This window comes from Pristiophorus japonicus, chromosome 1 (genome assembly GCF_044704955.1).
Source record: "Pristiophorus japonicus isolate sPriJap1 chromosome 1, sPriJap1.hap1, whole genome shotgun sequence".
Classification (NCBI taxonomy): Eukaryota; Metazoa; Chordata; class Chondrichthyes; family Pristiophoridae; genus Pristiophorus; species Pristiophorus japonicus.
Genome location: NC_091977.1, coordinates 486,173,272 through 486,191,018, shown reverse-complemented (window position 1 = coordinate 486,191,018; position 17,747 = coordinate 486,173,272). Strand labels below are relative to the sequence as shown.

The 17,747-nt window shown below is 42.6% G+C and overlaps 2 protein-coding genes across 2 annotated transcripts in view; both read right to left on the bottom strand.

The window, feature by feature from the left end:
* The window catches only part of LOC139277073 (xin actin-binding repeat-containing protein 1-like), a 29,217-nt gene extending 12,375 nt beyond the window's left edge, over positions 1-16,842 (bottom strand). The window contains exons 1-3 of the mRNA XM_070895088.1: positions 16,555-16,842; positions 5,971-6,107; positions 1,557-1,613 (exon numbers count right to left, since the gene is read on the bottom strand). The gene's annotated coding sequence lies outside the window, so the exon portion shown is untranslated. The remainder of the gene's footprint in view (positions 1-1,556; positions 1,614-5,970; positions 6,108-16,554) is intronic.
* LOC139277083 (uncharacterized) overlaps positions 1-17,747 on the bottom strand; it is a 50,233-nt gene that overhangs the window by 32,332 nt on the left and 154 nt on the right. The window lies entirely within an intron of this gene.

Below are 17,747 nucleotides of genomic sequence, written 5' to 3'. Positions count from 1 at the left end.
TCCCTCCTCCACTTCTGTAGTTGACATGTTACCAGACTCAAATCATTTTGGTGCCTTTGGTGTAAAGTAAGTGAATACTGTATCAGAGGAGCAGCAGAGGTCCCACCCCATGCTAGCCCAGGCTGCTTGAATATTAATGACACAGCAATAAAATGTCTTAAAGGGGAACCATCACCATCCTTGGGAAGAAGGAAGACCCAAAGAGCTCAGCATAACGTCTTGTCATACTCATGTCACGAGCAAATGACGTGCTCATGTTTTTGTGTTATTATGATGTTTTTGCCACACTAATTATGTTGCTGAACACTATCAGAAAGCTCGTGTCAATAGCCTTTTGATGGCAACCATACCCCTTTAAAAACATTCTGTTAATCGTATCACTGCAAACGTCACACACAAACACACACAGAGTGATGGTACTTCAAAGTGTATCAGATTTTATACAATATTAAAGTAACAGATTATTTTTGCTATTGAGAACATATCGATGTTGGCACTGTAGTGGGTATGTTACATTCTCATGTTATTTCCATTTGAACAGTGAAAAAAGAGACCATAGACTTTGTGCTTCTCAATTTGGATTGTGTCTGGAGAAAGGATTTTGAACTGGACATCACTGGGGTGATAAATTGGTGGATATGAGTTTATCACTGGTGGGGAAAGCAATTTGACATGATGAATTATAGGCATCACACAAGAAATATGTTCAAATTTATTAGCTTATGAGTGATCTTTCTCTAGCATATTGTTTTTTTTTATATCGAATGGCAACACTGATATAGAGGCAATCCTCTGAATTGGGCCTAATCATTTGTTAGTCAATGTCCAAAGATTAACATTGGATGCAATTTTTGGGGGGGTGGGGGGCAGTAATGGATGATGAATAAAAATTTAGTACCGATATGGCAACCACTAGGAACTGTCAAACTCATTTCACTTAATGTCTGTTAAACAGGTAGAGAGAAAACTTTCATGCCATCAATGTGGCCTAGATTTGAATACAGTTTCCAGAGGTGGAAATGTGTCATTAAGATCCCTGGCTAGAGTTCTAATGGGCCAATTCAAAATCATAATCCAAACCTTTAAGTCTGGCTTCCTGCAGGCAAAACTAAAACAATCAAATCACAAAGTCTAATATCTTTAAATGCATCTGGCCATAGTCCCGTGGTCTACGAGCAGAATTAAATGTTACAAATGAATAGGGGAGGAAGTAAATTGGCGGGATGAATTTCAATATGCCGCCTGTCATGAGGCACTGAGCGAAGGTCAGATGCATTCCAACCCATAATGAGAGGGAGTGAAATTGTGGAGGAGGAGCTTTGGGAAAGGAGGCAGAAAGGTCATCTCCAGGAAGCTCTCATGCAGTCCTACTAGTGGTTCTCTGCCGGTCAGCATTAGCAGTGATGTGACAGATGGTTGGCTATGGACAGGGTGCAGTTTGGACTAGGGAATGCTGGAAATGGGAAGAAAAAAATTACCCCAAGTGCTATTAGCCACTGAGACCACCACAAAAAACAATCAATTGCAGTGCCATTGAACACAACCCTTTCTCTTACCTTGATCTGTCGAGGGTTGTTCGCTGGTTGAGGAGCACTCTCTTGAGAAGAAATAGTCTAAAAATAAATTGAAACCATTTAGAACTGTAGGCCTCAGCAGGCAACAGCCTGTCTGTAAACCCAAGGAAGACAGAGGTGTCATTAGAAAGTTTACTCAAACCTAATTGATAGAACAGATATTGCCATAGCTCCAGAATTACGGATACAAATTGTTGTGCCCATTTCCCAGATGAAAAACAGGCACAAAAGACCAATTTGGCAGGGCTGTTCCCAGCGCTCCAATGATGCCTGGAAAACAACTGATTACACTAAAACGGGTGTTGGCACACTACATATGCCGATGAGGGGCCTAGCATTCATACCTCAGAAACCTGCTCCATTCAGGTTTCTGAGGTATGAATGCGGCCTAGCAAGTGGCCACCACCTAAAAGGTATGTTTTTCTTTAATTCATGCAGAGCCAGGAGGAGCGGGAATGCTCCTTCTAACTCCCCAGCACTAGTGATGGCTGTGATCCTCACCCCTCCTGCCCTCACCCGTCCTTGGCACTTACCTGACGGTTGCCGCTGTCGAGGCAAGCTGTCCTAAATCATAGAATCATAGAATGATACAGCACAAAAGGAAGCCATTTGGCCCATAAAGCCGATGCTGGCTCTTTAAAAGAGCTATCCAATTAGTCCTATTTACCTTTCCTTTCACCATAGACCTGCAAATTTTTCCCTTTCAAGTACTTATCCAATTCCCTTTTGAAAGTTATTATTGAATCTGCTTCCACCAACCTTTCAGGCCGTGCATTCCAGATCATAACAACTTACTACATTAAAAACATTCTTTCCCTTATCTCGCCTCTGGTTACCAACCCTTCTGCCACTGGAAACAATTTCTCCTAATATACACTATCAAAACCCCACATTATTTTGAACACCTCCATTAAATCTCCTCTTAACCTTCTTTGCTCTAAGGGGAACAACCCCAGCTTCACCAATCTCTCCACGTAACTTAAGTCTCGCATCCCTGGTACCATTCTAGTAAATCTCCTCTGCACCCTCTCTAAAGCCTTCACATCCTTTCTAAAGTTTGGTGCCTAGAATTGGACAATACTCCAGCTGGGGTCTAACCAGTAATTTATAAAGGTTTATATTATTTTCTTGATTTTGCACTGTATTCCTCTGTTTCTAAAGCCAAGGACCCCATTTTTTTTTTTAACAGCCTTACAAACTTGTCCTGACACCTTGAAACATTTGTGTACATACACCCCCAGGTCTCTCTGTTCCTGCACCCCCTTTAAAATTGTACCATTTGGTTTATATTGCCTCTCCTCATTCTTTCTACCAAAATGTATTACTTCATACTTCTCTTAAATTGCATCTGCCATGTGGCCGCCCATTTCGGCAATATTGTAACATTATTTCCCACATATGCAACAGTGACTACACTCCAAAAATACTTCATTGGCTGCAAAGTCTTTGAAACGTCTGGTAGTCGTGAAAGATGCTGTATAAATAAATTTGTTTTTCTTTCTTTCTATATGTCTATGTCTTTCTGAAGTCTAAGTCCTTCTCACTGTTTTCTACATTTCTAATTTTTGTATCATCTGCAAACTATGCTCTGTATGTCCAAGTCCAGGTCATTAATACATATATAAAAGAGCAATGGTCCCAATACCGACTGCTGGGGAACACCACTCTATACTTCCCTCCAGTCTGAACAACAACCGTTCACCACTACTCTCTGCTTTCTGTTTCTTAACCAATTTTGTACCCACGCTGCCACTGTCCCTTTAATCCCATGGGCTTCAATTTTGCTAACAAATCCCTTATGTGGTACCTTAGCAAATGCCTTTTGAAAGTCCATATACACAACATCAACCACACTACCTTTGTTCTCTAACATGGGCGAGCAGCCTGTGGTGACGTGACAGGTGATGGTAGCTTGACAAACTTATTGAGATAAGGCCTGAGGCTCAATTTCTGGTAGGCCTCAGGCTTCTTGGTTGGGTCGCGTGCTGCACTGATTCTGGGCCCAAAAGAGGCCCAAGTGAATTTTCACCTCGCTATGTTTTGTGTCCTGCAGTACCTTTTCCCTTCCAACAGGTGTCATGAGTGCATCGTGTAAGGATGCACTTTACAGTCAAGAATATACAGTTGTGAAGCAGACCAACAGCTGGTCAGTAATGTGGGAAACAGCCTGCTCTACACTGAGCTTCCAAAGAGCTGCCACTAGCTGGGGAAACATTGAGCAGGTTCATGTGGAAGACGGATAAACCACTTCAGAGTCATAAAAATAACAAGCAGAGCAGGATAAAAATAGCATGGCACGAATGTAATGAATGTACGTACTTCAGTGACCAGGTTTAACAAATGCCATTGAATCAGAACTTTAAAGGGATATAATTTCTTCTTGAGGGAGGTTTTTGAGTTAACCAGTAGCTCGATTGGCAAGCAAGATATTGCCTGTTAATGTATGTGTTCCCCATATCTGGTGGAATATAAACCACTCTACCCCATACGTGGTACAATATGACCAATGCTATCCCGCACCTGGTGCAATGTGATCCATTCTGACCCATATATGGTGCAATAACGACTTGTATTTATATAGTGCCTTTCACGACCTTAGGTTGTCCCAAAGCGCTTTACAGCTAATTAAGTACTTTTGAAGTGTAGTCACTGTTGTAATGTAATGCACCTTCACAGCAAACGAGCCAAAGGTGAGCAGCAGAAACGTTACAAGGACACCCTCAAAGCCTCCCTGATAAAGTGCAACATCCCCACCAACACCTGGGAGTCCTTGGCCAAAGACCGCACTAAATGGAGAAAGTGGAGAAAGTGCATCCAGGAGGGCACTGAGCACCTTAAGTCTTAACGTCGAGAGTGTGCAGAAATCAAGTGCAGACAACAGAAAGAGCGTGCAGCAAACCAGTCCCACCCACCACTTCCCTCAACAACTATCTGTCCCACCTGTGACAGAGTCTGTGGCTCTCGTATTGGACTGTTCAGCCACCAAAGAACTCACTTCAGGAGTGGAAGCAAGTCTTCCTCGATTCCGAGGGACTGCCTATGATGATGTAATGCAATGTGCCAATGATAAAACAATAGGTGGTTTAGTTAGTACTGTAGATGAGAGCAAAAAATTGCAAAGAGACATTAATAGATTAAGTGAGTGAGCAAAACTGTGGCAGATGGATTTCAACATAGTTAAGTGTGAGGTCTTCCATTTTGGACCAAAAAAGATAAATCCATTAATTTTTATAATGGTGGAAAGTTAGGAACTGTGGAAGTCCAAAGAGATTATGGGGTCCATGTACACATATCACTAAGTGTAGTAGTCAGGTACAAAAAATAATCAAAAAGGCTAATGGAATGTTAGCCTTTATATCTAGAGGGCTAGAATATAGGGAGGAAGTCTTGCTACAGCTATAAGACGACCTGGTTAGACCGCATCTGGAATATTGTATACATCACACCTTGGAAAAGATATATTGGCCTTGGAAGGAGTGCAGCGCAGATTAGCAGAATTTTACAAGCCCTCCAAGGGTTAAATTATGAGTTTACTTAAACTAGGCTTGTGTTCCCTGAAATATGGAAGGTTAAGGGGTGATTTGATTGAGGTTTTTATGATTTTGAAAGGATTCGATAGGGTAAATAATAAGCAACTTTTTTCGCTGGTGGGGCAATCTAGAACAAGGGGACAAAACCTTAAAAATCAGAGTCAGGCCATTCAGTTAGGAAACACTCTTTTACACAAAGGGTGGTAGAAGTGTGGAACTTTCTCCTACAAAAAAAATAGATGCTAGCTCAATTAATAATTTTAAATCTTAGATCAATAGAGTTTTGCCTACCAAGGATATTAAGGGATATGGAGCCAAGGTGGGTGGATGGAGCCATGATCTCATAAGTGGCTGAATGGCCTACTCCTGTTCCTATTCTGTCCCATACCTGATGCAATGTGACCCATTCTGTCCCAGTTTTTTTTTATTTCCAGGCTTTTAAAACTGAATTCAAATTCTCAAACTGTAATGGTTGATTTTGAAGTCAAAGATTACTAGTCCAGGCCTCTGAATAACTAGGGAAGTAACATAACCACTAGGCTACTCTTCATATACCCAGATTAGTTTCAGCAACTCTTTTCATAATCCTGAAATCTTCAGTGAGTTCACCTCAGTCTCCTATTTTCCAAAGAGAACAAACCCCAAATTCTTAACATTTCTAATTTACATTAAGGTTCCCAATACTGGAACTGTCTCAGGCTAGCTGTTGGCAAGTCAATTAAAGGATTTGCCACGCTGGTACCCCTTTAAGAACCTTTTGCCTTTGTCAGCAATCTGGCAGTGTCAAGGCCTGCCCATGGTGTCCTCTTGACCTCTATGGTTTTGAGAGAGAAAGAGAGAGAATGAATGGAATGCTGAATACTCACAGGCTGCACTGAAGGGTCTGCTGCAGATATTTTAGATAGATAGATGGCTGACCTCTCTCTGACAGAGGTGACCTCCTGTTCTCCCAGTGGCTGGTTGTTGGTCTCGTGTGCCCTTAGATGCAACAATCGCTTCTCGTCTGAAAGAGGAAAGACTTTTATTAAGTCAAACTTCAGAAAATTTTTCACAAGAATTGCTCCCCAAAAAGGAAATATGGGCCATTTTAAGATATGTGTTTCCGATTTCCACCCTGACCCATCCTGCTTAAAGATGCTGTCGATAGGAATGAGCCATTCTGAAGTAAGGTTGCCACTTGCCAACCCACCTAGATTGTCCGGTAGTCCTTTGGACTTCGAGATTAATCTGTGGCATAACTTCCTCACTTTTGCATTCCAATTCCTTGAGATAAAGGCCAACAATTCATTAGCATTTTTGCACCTGTGCACTGGCTTTTAGTGATTTGTATACATAGACACTTAAATCCCTTTGCGCCTCCACAGCTCATGGTCTCTCATCATTAAGAAAATATTCTAATTTGTCTTTCTCAGATTCAAAGTGGCTGACCTCCAACTGCCATAGTTTTGTCTCGTCACTTAGTCCGTCTATGTCCTTTTGTAACTCTTGCTCCCAGTACACAACTTACTGTGCCTCCTAACTTAGTGTCATCTCATCCTGTAATGTATTTTCTTCATGGGTTCTTTGCTTAAGAATTCATTGCAACATATTACTATTAAGAACTAGTTTGTTTATTAACAAAGGTTTGACAATCATACTACACATTACCAGTTCATCCACTAGGCTCACAACTGCATACCTCATCATGGATGAGCTAGACTTAACTGACTGGGATTTTATTGAGTCTTGTGAACATCATGTGACTGGCTGAACCACTCACAACTATTTTAAAGTAACTTTAAATCAAGTGCCCCTTTTTTAAGGGCACAAATATCCACAAATTAACCAATAAATACTAAAGGGAACCTTACAAATCGAACAAAATTAAAATTTTGTTCCCCGTTGAAATGATGCACTCCAGTCCCTCCAGTGCCCACCTCTCGCAAAAGACTGTGACTCTCCATCTCCAGGGACAGGGAATGTAGCAGGCGGTCGGGCTGAACGATGCCCCTCAACCATCCGCTGCTTGGACTGGTTAATGGCCACCTTGGCGAGGCCTAAGAGCAGTCCCACAAGGAGGCCCTCTGACCTGACCACTTTCCTCCACACCAGGATCAGGAGTGTAGGAGTGTAGGACTGAAGTGCAACCAGAATTTGAGGAGCAATATTGGAAGTGGGGCTGCAACCTTGCACATTCAATGAAAACGTGGACCACGGACTCCTCTAGACAGCCGAAATTACAGATGGCCTGGGAGCCCGTGAACCAACTTAAAAGAGAGTGGTGAACCTGTGGAATTCTCTACCACAGAAAGTAGTTGAGGCCAATTCACTAAATATATTCAAAAGGGAGTTAGATGAAGTCCTTACTACTCGGGGGATCAAGGGTTATGGCGAGAAAGCAGGAAGGGGGTGCTGAAGTTTCATGTTCAGCCATGAACTCATTGAATGGCGGTGCAGGCTAGAAGGGCTGAATGGCCTGCTCCTGCACCTATTTTCTATGTTTCTATGTTTCTAAAAACTTATTGCACGGGACTGCTCCATGCAACATCCTCCAGGCCAAGTCCCCAATAAATAAGGGGAGGACTCCCGCATAGAGAGCACTCCATTGGCGACCCCGCCTCCTCCGGATGGCAAGATGGTGTGCCATGGCATGTCCGGACGGCAGATGAGGATGCAGAACTGAAAGGCACGGAGGGGATTTCCCGGAAGAGGCTCAAGTTGTGAAGCGCCGGCTCCAGAGGGAGGTTTCGGGGTTTGACGCTGATGAGGAATTCTGTCCGGACGGGGGTCTGGTCGGCTGGGATCTCCCCACGTGCTTGAGCAACAGCTCTACAACTATTTTGTAGAAAACAAATAATCAAGTGCCTCCTGATTAAAGGAGCAGCCCCTTCAAATATTGGAAGAGGCAACAGCTCTACAAACCTGTGAGCATACTCACAGGTGAATTCATTATGGACCCCAAGGTGCTTCACAGAGAAAAAATAAACATGAGCAGTAATAAAAGAGTTAGGGGAGTAGCCCACAGCATAGTTTGAAGAGGTGGGTTTTGAGGAGTTCTTGAAGGAGGGGCATGATGTGCAAGGCAGAGGGGTTTAGGAAAATAATTCGAGAGGATAGGTATAAGGTGCCAGATAATCCATTAAAAAAACACTCTCTCTCTGTAAAACTGTGGATCAACTCATTTCCCTCAGATGCATTCCCCTTACTACGGGTGCAAATCCAGTTTCAGTCACACTGTGCACTTCCTTACGCTGCACCTCCCAGCTTAATTTACTCAACCAACATGCTCTCCCTTGTCGCGTAGGAGGCTGTAGACTTGCCGCCTTACTCCTGCTTCCAAAACTCTCCATAAACCAGCTAGCCTGCAGCTATTCATAACTCTCCTGTCTTCCTGTTTCCTGCTCTTATCAATGTCCATCATTTTTACTCTTTAATGCTTTAAGAAATGTTATTGCACACGAGGAGCTCTGTAGAAATGCAAATTGTTGCTGTCATTGATGCCGTGAAGCTATTGGCAACCTGACTCTGAGTTTGACCCCTGTTTCTTGAACAACAGGGGCCGACTCAACTATATTTACAAGTTCAGAGGACAGTGCGAGTTGCAAGCTTGTTATTGGCTGAAATCCTTTAATATAAAAGGGCATTCAGACCTATCCTTAATCCACAATACCAAGCAGCGCACGTCCGAACCAATAATTCCTCATTTACCTTGTATTCTCTCTTACTCTTTTCAATGTTGGTGATATCCTGTGCTATGAACCCCAGCCCTTCACCAAGGTTTCTTAATATGTTTATCGTAAAAAGAACATTCATTGTCACGGTAAGCTGCTCTTCTTCCCCATCTCCCCACTCCAAAAAAGACATGGCATACATTCACAAAAGGCCAATAATATTAAACCCAAACTACGCACCTGTCAGTGTCTCTCAGTCCTTTGGAGCTTTTTGGGATGTCTCCCTGCGGTCATTAGTGAACTAATTATTGGCCAAAAACACATACACACGCACGCACACATGCACAGAGGGAACTGCAGACTCAGCATGGAGCAGCTCTAAATTGTCAGCCAACAATATGTCAGTGGCTGGAGCTATCAACGCTGAATAAACAACGACCTCAAGCAAAGGGAATGCCGGCCCACCCATTGTGTGGAACAAGGGCAGGAAGAGACTGTGATCCATCCCTACAGGAATCACTGTCAGCTGGCTTTAGGGCCTTAGGTTACTTACAATAAACAATCACAGGATCTGCTGTACAATCACATCATGCTCCGCTGTTTAATAAATGCCCCAATACTGAGTGAGGCCAGATTTCAACCTTTTATTGTCAAGCCGGCTAGCTGTCTGACTCGCGTGGAGACCTTACACTGCACTCCAAACAGTCTCCAAGCCAAATTACCGAGACTACACCCAAGAGTTTCCACCTACAGAAAAGAAAGAACTTGGATTTATATAGTGCCTTTCATGCCTTCAGGATGTCCCAAAGAAACACTTTTGAAGTGTAGTCACTGTTGTTGTTTTGTGGGCAAATGCGGCAGCCAATTTGCACACAGCTAGGATCAATTAAAAGCAAGGAGATGAATGACCAGATAATGCTTTGCTGGTGAAGGATGAGAGACAAATATTGGCCTAGACGTCTCCCTTGCCCTTCATCAAAAAGTGCCACGTCCACCTGAAAGGTCAGGTATGCCCTCAGATGGCACATCGAACAATACAGTACTCCTTCCATTCAGCACTTAAGTGCTCAAAATCCTGGAGTGTAGCTTCCAATTCAGATTGCTATCACTGAGCCAAGACTGATGCTTGCTTACCTGATACTGCATACACCCTCGTTCCCTGTTGCAATGCCACACTTACCACATTCAGCTCAGAGAATTGAGAGAAGTGGGAAAGGGCATGGAATAGACCTGGTGGAGGGATAGAATAGACATGGGCAGAGGATGGGAGAAAGATGAGATAGATGTAGGGGCAGTGCTGCATTGTGAATTAGATTCTGAGGTTTGACTTGCATTTATATAGCACCTTATCATATCATTACAAAGCACTTAACACACAATGAAAACTGAAGTGCAGTGATTGTAATTTTCTTATTGGCAAATACAACAGCCATTTTGCTGTTTTTGCCAATAAAAAACTTTCCCAAACACTAATGAGACAAATGTCCCAATTAAACTTATTTTTAGCTCATATTGGTGGAGGGGGGAATGTTGGCTTGGACACCAGATAAAACCCTTCTTTTGTTCAAATTGTGCTAGGGAATCTTAACCTTAACAGGAACTTGCTGTTAATGTCTCATCAGGACTTCTGACAGCACTATCCCTTAGTAATGCACTTTCTAATGCTTAGACTATAAACTCATGGGGTGGGATTTGAACCCACAGACTTCCAGTCCAGAGGTGACAGGCTGGACTTAACAATTAATGCCTTCACTTCATGAGCCATAGAAATAAGAAGTATAAAAATGACTAATTTTAAAAACATAGCCCAGTTCATTTATTCAAAATTTCTGGAATGTGCAGTCAAAAATAAATCTTGCTTTGGCCAAAATTGGACATATGCTCGCCAAACTTATGTGTGATCTCATCACTTATTATGAGTAATCCTGTTAAATTGTCTACTGGGCTAGAAAATATTGTATTTAGCAGCATATATCTATGTGTCCTTCAGACATGGGGTGAAATCTTTATTTTTAAATTAGCACACACATGCCATTGAATATTTTGAGAACAGCAATAACATTACTAGCCCTGTCACTGCTCCAGTAACCAAAAGGAGCCTTGGCTGTGGGCCTGACATGGTATCTAAAGGCCTAACTGGTAACTGCAGGCACGTGAGGTGCCAGAATTGTTCTCCTATCTTATAATGTGCAATACGTCCAATCTCACTGCAACTATTCATGTAAAAGATATAGATACATAACAACACGAGAACACCCAAAGATGACCAAAAGGCCACATGGCCCATTAAAGCTAACCCCTTAAAGCACTTTAATGCTTCCATCCCAACATCCAATTGGATCTTGAACACCCCTAATATCTTTCTTACTATTATGGTGCTTGTCAGATTGTCAGCCATGGCTTAATTGGTCGCACTCTTGCCTTTGAGTCAGAACCCTATGAGTTCAGCCACACCCCAGAGGCCTCAGCACATAATCTAGGCTGAAATTTCACTGAGGAAGTGCTGCATTGGCGTAGGTGCTGTCTTTCAGATGAGACGTTAAATTGAGGTCCCGTTTCCCTTTTTAAGTGGACGTAATTGATCCAATGACACTATTCAAAGAAGAGCAGGGGAGTTCTCGCTGTGTCCTGGCCAACATTAATCCCTCTACTGAAACAGGTTATTTATAAATGGTAATTTATTGCTGTTTGTGGAAGAACGGGAAGGCAGAGAGAGACAGACAGACAAGAGATAGAGGGAAGGAAAGACAAACATAAAGAAATTAATAGGAAGATAAAGAGACAGGGAATGTTGAAATACAGAAAAAAAAACAGGGCATGCATAAAGATACATAGAGACAGAGATGAAATGAGTCAAAGATGACGAGAGAAATAGACAAAGAACCAGATTGACAGGGGCACAGAAATAGAGAATTGATATGTCTAGTTCCTTTCCTAGGACCTCAAAACTATCTTACAATCTGTGTGCCTTTATAACTCAAACATAGAGACATTCATTATTACTCCTTGCTTTATCTCAATCTATCACCTATTCTTTTCAACCCTGGTGATGCCCTGCTACATGGGCCTTGCTCCTACAACGTGGGCCTTGTTCCTGCATCATGGGCACAGTTCCTGTAGTTTGGGCCTTGGCTCAGCATCATGGGTTTTGTTCCTGCATCATGGGCCTTGGTCCTGTGTCATAGTTCTGTCTGGAAATCAGACAGGGTCCTAAAATCAGCAAAGCACTTTTCTGGCCAGCCACGGCTTAATGTTCTATATAAACCGAAGTTTAAAAAAAAGAAACTGAGCATTGTCCTTGTGGCAATTGCACTGACTGGCAAGCTATCGCAGGCCACAGATCAGAAAGAAAGTTCATCAAAGCTCCTGGCAATTGTCTGGGATTGCAGGAATGTGAAGCCACTATTCCTGGCGGGGAATCTGAAAGAGGTTTCCCTGAAGTGACAGCTGCTTGAAGAGCTGCGAAGTCCAGTTGGTGCAGCTGGGCAGATTCTGACCATGAAACAATTACTTGGGTTCAAAATATTTCAGGCACACAGCTCCAGCAGAGCCCTGCCTCCTTAACCCATCAGCTATTGAATATATTTAAGGCGGAGATAGACAGATTTTTGAGCGATTATGGGAATAAAGGGTTATGGGGAACGGGCAGGGAAGTGAGTTGAGTCCATGATCAGATCAACCATGATCTTATTAAATGGTGGAGCAGGCTCGAGGGGTCAGGTGGCCTAATCCTGCTCCTATTTCTTATGATTCTTATGATTCACTCCCACGATGCCAATTCCCTGGAAATTCCTTATTACTGTAACAGCGGGTGGAAGCACAATCCTTTCTCCCCCGTTTTAAATTGCTGAATTTGGCTTGATACTCGTCTCAAAATGTGGTGGAGACAGATCTCAGTTGGTAGCACTCTCACTTTTGAGTCAGGAGGTTGTGGCTTCAAGTCCCACTCCAGAGAGTTGAGCACAAAATCTAGGCTGACAGTTCAGTGTAGTACTGAGGAAGTGCTGCACTGTCGGAGGTTCTGACTTTCAGATGAGATATTAAACTGAGGCCCTGTCTGCCCTCTCAGCTGGACGTAAAAGTTACCATGGCACTATTTTGAAGAAGTGCAGTGAGCTCTTCCCGGTGTCCTGGCCAATATTCATCCTCAACAACATCACTAAAACGGATTATCTGGTCATTATCACATTGCTGTTTGCGGGAACTTGCTGTGCTCAAATTGGCTGCCACTTTTCCTACATTACAACAGTGACTACACTCCAAAAGTATTTCATTGGCTGTAAATGCTTTGAAATGTCTGGTGGTCGTGAAAGATGCTATATAAATGCAAGTCTTTCTTTTCTTTCAAAAAACCTTAACAATGCATCCACTCTAATAATCTTGAAATCGTAAGTAAAATTTAAAAATCCTCATGCTGTTTTGTAGAATTTACATACTCCTTTCTTTTCCACACGTTTCTTCTCTTCTCCTGAAGCCTCTGGCTCGTTATGGAGCTGCAATACCTGTAGCCTGTACCCTCCAGTATCTTGCCTATGTGGTCTTCTCTTTCCCTTTTCTAATTTTTCCAATCCTTTTTAACCCATCCTCCCCTGAAGCCACTGACTTATGCTGGTGGACAGTTCCATGAGCACCCTTCGGGGCCTTTCCCTGTGTCCATTCTTCATTTGTGAGCCTGTACAATGATGTTAACAGGCTGTTTGACCAAGAGGGGCATCATAGCTGAGACCAATGTCTACCATGTGCACTTTCCAACAGCGGTTATGAGAGCCAACACAAACAGAATCCCTGACTAAATTTCCTTTTCTCAACTCCAGGCAATTACTGAGGTATATCGAAGCACCGCCTACTAAGATTAGTTAAGGTAGAGCTAATACAACAAGAACTTGCATTTATATAGTGCCTTTAACATAGGAAATCGTCTCTAAGCGTTTCACAGAAGCGTAATAAGATAAAAATTGGCACCGAAGCAAAGAAGGAGATATTAGGACAGGTGACTAAAAGCTTGAAAAAAAGTACGTTTTAAGGAGTGTCTTAATAGAGGAGAGGTGGAGAGATGGAAAGGTTTAGGGAGGGCATTCCAGAGTTTAGGCCCTAGACAATTAAAGGCAAGGCTGCTAATGGTGGGATGAAGGAAGTTGGGGATGCGCAAGAGGAGTGCAGAGTTCTTGGGCTGGAGAAGGTTACAGACATAGGAAGGGGCAGGGCCATTGAGGGATTTGAACACAATTTAAAAATTGAGGCATTGGTGAAATGGGAGACAATGTAGGGACAATGGATTATAATGCCTTTTATTAGGTTATTACTACTTTTATTCATTTTCTCAGTTGTTTCTTATTCCTCCAGTCAGAGCACTCTGTGCTCTCATTTCTGCTATAATCTGGTGTAGAATTGTGTCAGTTCCAGTTGTGGCACATAGTGTCACTGCTGAGAATGATGGGTAAATGATACGATTAAGGACTTAATCGCCCCAATGGCTCTGGGAGTAGAGTCTGCAGGTTGGTTAGCCAAACAGAATAGGGTGACTCCGGGGTCAATCCCTGGTCTGCAGTTAACAAGTTAGCTGTTCTCATCAGGAGTGATACAGTTCGCATTAAGTGCGCGAGGAACAGAAATATCAGCCAGGGCTCTCATTCCTGATTGCTATCTAATGACTCCTACTGGACGGAATCATGCTTGGTGCTGAAGCTCACTTGGTCAAGTAGCCTGCTATCACTCACTGCAACACTCATATATGACAAATGGCCGCACAAGCAAGCTACTGGAGGGTCACCAGTACTTGTGGAACCGTAACTCAGTTTGAACATTCATCGGAAGAGGAAGAAATAAAGAGAGAGAAAATACATCGTTAAGTTGCTGAATAGAGGGCTTATTGAGATAATTTCTATTTTAAAACTTAATCAGCAAGCGCTGAGTCACATTTAAATGCTTGTGCCAGGACTGTAAAAAGATCTGCTTTCAAACAACTCACCCGTCCCTTTCCATCAGTACATTCAGAACCAGCCAAATCATATAAATTATCATGTTGGTAACTCTCTAGAATGCTGTCATCCACACACTCTCCCTTGCTAAGCTCACCACACCTGTCATACCTGTTTTTGCTGTTCTCTACTTTCTCTCCATTCCCAATGCATTGATTTCAAGATCCTCATAAACATCTGAGGATCCCTCTATGGAGTTACTCTAGAAGCTCCTCCAGCCCTATGTCACAGCTAACTCATTCTGCTGTTCTAAGTTTGGATTACTATACACTTCCCTCCTTACCCCTTACCCCCTGCCCCCCCCCCCCAGCCCCCCATCCAGACCCCCCATCACTCTCCGCTCTCTGGAAATCTCTTACTAAACCCTTTTCTAACTCCTCTAAACCTCTTTGATTTTGCCTTTAGACTCCTTCCCTAACTCTTCTAATTTTTATTCAGTATGAGATTTTCTGCTCTCTTGTTAATCTTGCTATAGAGGGAACAGCTTGCATTTATATAGCACCCATCACATCCTCAGAACTAATGAATTACTTTTTAAATGTAGTCACTGTTACCTAAGCAAAGACACTACATAAGTGTAAGTTCTTAGTGTCCTGGGACATTAAGTCAGTAAGTACCAAACTCGAAAGGATTGCAGAACTTCAAACATATGGTTTGTGTTCATCAGCAATTTTAGTACACACCATGCTGCTGTCAATTACACCAACATTTCCAGGTCAGAGGAAACACCAGCGAGCTTCCTGTACTTACCTATTGAGTTACGGCAATATTGATACCATTTCTTTTTAAACTGTGACAAAGTTGATTCCTGAATGTTTAGCTGAGTCATCAGCTTAACAGGTTTACTCAACCCATGTAGACTCTTCATCTACAACACTCAACAGCAACATACAAAGGAGAAATCAATTACTCCATTACTGATAATAGTTCCTCACCTAGTGTGAGAATGCCAACGCGTGGGCGAGACTGCCTGTGACTATTGTGCCCTGGGCTTCGGTCTGTGTGACAGTAGATCTTTCTGTCCTGTCTCACACCTTGCAGAATAACATCCAGTGCTCATACTGGCTACCCTGCTGTATCTGTAATTATGTCATAAGGTGCAATTACAAAGTACATTTATGCAAAAACGTTTTGGGCACGTGTCAGTGTACAAAAAAGGGCAACATCACTTGGAAATTCCAGAACAGGCGAAAGATTTGAAACCCCCTTCCAAAGGCTGTCTCAAACCTGTTTAAGCCTGCACCAACTGCATTATGGCTCCAGTCCGATATAAATCCCAGTTCTAGGTGAGCCTTTCAACCTCCAGAGAACTTTCAAAATCTTTGCATGAAATCTTTCAAAACCTTAAAGTGATTGCTGCTGCCATGCTCAGCTAACACTGAAAGGTTTCACGGGGAAAGAGCAGAAGGCAGCACATGCATCAAGTTTGGTCAGATTGAACTCGGTCTGCAGAATAGCAAGATTCTCACTCAGCTGGAGGATAGCACTCGCAGATCGGGAACTGAAGTGTAATGCCAGCCTTATTCCTTGATATGCAACATATCATATAATACTACTGTTATTGCTAATAGTTATGCTTACATGAGAATGAAATTGGTCTATGCCAATAGCGCGTATTAGGCTCATAGCGGAATCGGTATTGAAGTTAATGGTACAGAAAATTGGGCGCAGTATAAAATGACCTACCAATCCACAATTGTACATTTCATGCTATCACTGAGCACCAATTTCATCCTCCACGTTCCGTTCTTCAGTATGATAAAATCCTACTTAAATAGGGCTTAAAAGATTCTTCACAACTCGCAAGAGGTTCAGTACTTACCAAAATCTTTCTCCTTGCTGTATCGTCTTCCTTGCCTTTTTTGTTACAGAATCCCAGTTGAAAGGCTCAAGTCCTCAGTAGTTCTAACGGTGACTGGAAGGTGTCCTGCTCCCAGCTGTGTCCGAGTCTCTTTCAGGCTCAGGGAAAATGCCGACAGCTGATTCTATCGCTGCTCTATGTTTGGGAGAATAAGCCGGCTCTATTTATAGGGCATTAGGAGCCTGGCTGCTCCATCAGGCTGAGTCAATCACTGGTTCCAGAAATCATTGGGGGACTCATGCTGTTGATATCCCTGCGAGCCAAGCATGCCGACGGCATCTGCTCACTGGGCTGAGCCCACAGAAGGAATGAGGTGCTCAGCCAACCCGATTGCGTGAATCTGTACCATTTCCTTCTCTTCCCTCAGATGTTGATGATGACTTGATGATGATGATGACATCACAGTCATTAACATTTGGTGTAGACACCATCACATGCTGATGACGGGGAGTGCGCGGGTCATCAGAGAACCACCATGACACCAGCAGGAAAACAGAGCCCAAATCCACCAAAACCCACCCAAAGATATCCCGGCGCATAAACTATTGTATTAGACATCTTAAGGTAATTTTAAGCCTACAGTTATATCTCCCAGATGTCTATTATTCTACATATATAACCATCTGATCCCCTCAATTAGATTCCAGCCTATAACTCACTCCCAAGTGTCCATTATTCTATACATAAACAATATGAACCTCTCGATTAGATTCCAGCCTGTAACTCACTCCCAAGTGTCCATTATTCTATACATAAACAATATTTACCTCTCGATTAGATTCCAGCCTATAACTCACTCCCAAGTGTCCATTATTCTATACATAAACAATATTTACCTCTCGATTAGATTCCAGCCTATAACTCACTCCCAAGTGTCCATTATTCTATACATAAACAATATGAACCTCTCGATTAGATTCCAGCCTGTAACTCACTCCCAAGTGTCCATTATTTTATACATAAACAATATGAACCTCTCGATTAGATTCCAGCCTGTAACTCACTCCCAAGTGTCCATTATTCTATATATAAACCATATGAACCCCTCAAATGGATTCCAGCCTGTAACTCCCTCCTGAATATCCATTAATCAAAAATTGAGCTCTTCAATTAGATTCCAGCCTGAACCCCCAAAGATTTAAAGTATGGATTTT